At 42.0% G+C, this 1900-nt stretch overlaps 1 non-coding gene across 1 annotated transcript; it reads right to left on the reverse strand.

Annotated features, from left to right (window-relative positions):
- Window positions 1-417: 417 nt before the first annotated feature.
- LOC112752472 (small nucleolar RNA R71) lies at window positions 418-525 on the reverse strand. The gene has a single exon (XR_003176908.1). It is a non-coding gene; the product is annotated as a small nucleolar RNA R71 (small nucleolar RNA).
- Between the last annotated feature and the right edge of the window lie 1375 nt (window positions 526-1900).

Here is a 1900-nt window from a genome sequence, read left to right on the forward strand (position 1 = left end):
ATTTTCAAACAGGAAAAGGAGATGGCAACCGAAAATAATAATAATGTAAGGAAGATGCTTGGTGACTTTACTGCACCTAATTCCAATTTACATGGAAGAAGCATCTCCATTCCTGCCATTGGAGCAAACAATTTTGAGCTGAAACCTCAATTAGTTTCTCTGATGCAGCAGAACTGCAAGTTTCATGGACTTCCATCTGAAGATCCTTTTCAGTTCTTAACTGAATTCTTGCAGATATGTGATACTGTTAAGACTAATGGAGTAGATCCTGAAGTCTACAGGCTCATGCTTTTCCCTTTTGCTGTAAGAGACAGAGCTAGATTATGGTTGGATTCTCAACCCAAAGACAGCCTGAACTCTTGGGATAAGCTGGTCACGACTTTCTTAGCCAAGTACTTTCCTCCTCAAAAGCTGAGCAAGCTTAGAGCTGATGTTCAAACCTTCAGACAGAAAGAAGGTGAATCCCTCTATGAAGCTTGGGAAAGATACAAACAGTTGACCAAAAAGTGTCCTTCTGACATGCTTTCAGAATGGACCATCCTGGATATATTCTATGATGGTTTATCTGAGCTATCAAAGATGTCATTGGACACTTCTATAGGTGGATCCATTCACCTAAAGAAAACGCCTGCAGAAGCTCAAGAACTCATTGACATGGTTGCTAATAACCAGTTCATGTACACTTCTGAAAGGAATCCTGTGAACAATGGGACGCCTATGAAGAAGGGAGTTCTTGAAGTTGATACTCTGAATGCCATATTGGCTCAGAACAAAATATTGACTCAGCAAGTCAATATGATTTCTCAGAGTCTGCATGGAATGCAAGCTGCATCCAACAGTACTCAAGAGGCATCTTCTGAAGAAGAAGCCTATGATCCTGAGAACCCTGCAATAGCAGAGTTAAATTACTTAGGTGAACCTTATGGAAATACCTATAACTCAACATGGAGAAATCATCCAAATTTCTCATGGAAGGATCAAAAGCCCCAACAAGGCTTTAATAATGGTGGAAGAAACAGGTTTAGCAATAGCAAGCCTTTTCCATCATCCACTCAGCAACAGACAGAGAACTCTGAACAAAATGCTTCTAATTTAGCAAATCTAGTCTCTGATCTATCTAAGGCCACTGTAAGTTTCATGAATGAAACAAGATTTTCCATTAGAAATCTGGAAGCACAAGTGGGCCAGTTGAGTAAAAGGATCACTGAAATCCCTCCTAGTACTCTCCCAAGCAATACAGAAGAGAACCCAAAAGGAGAGTGCAAGGCCATTGACATAAGCGCCATGGCCGAACCTGTGAGGAGAGGAGAGGACGTGAATCCCAAGGAGGAAGACCTCCTGGGACGTCCAGTGATCAATAAGGAGCTTCCCTCTGAGGAACCAAAGGACTCTGGGGCCCATCTAGAGACCATAGAGATCCCATTGAACCTCCTTATGCCCTTCATGAGCTCTGATGAGTATTCCTCTTCTGAAGAGAATGAGGATGTTACTGAAGAGAAAACTGCCAAGTTTCTTGGTGCAATCATGAAGCTAAATGCCAAATTATTTGGCATTGATACTTGGGAAGTTGAACCTCCCTTGTTCATCAATGAACTAAGTGATCTGGATCAACTGACATTGCCTCAGAAGAGACAGGATCCTGAAAAGTTCATAATACCCTGTACCATAGGCACCATGATCTTTAAGGCTCTGTGTGACCTTGGTTCAGGAATAAACCTCATGCCCCTCTCTGTAATAGAGAAACTGGGAATCTATGGGGTGCAAGCTGCTAAAATCTCATTAGAGATGGCAGACAGCTCTAGAAAACAAGCTTATGGACAAGTAGAGGACGTGTTAGTAAAGGTTGAAGGCCTTTACATCCCTGCTGATTTCATAGTCCTGGATACTGGAAAGGAAAAGG

This window comes from Arachis hypogaea, chromosome 15 (assembly GCF_003086295.3).
Source record: "Arachis hypogaea cultivar Tifrunner chromosome 15, arahy.Tifrunner.gnm2.J5K5, whole genome shotgun sequence".
In the NCBI taxonomy this organism is placed as follows: Eukaryota; Viridiplantae; Streptophyta; class Magnoliopsida; order Fabales; family Fabaceae; genus Arachis; species Arachis hypogaea.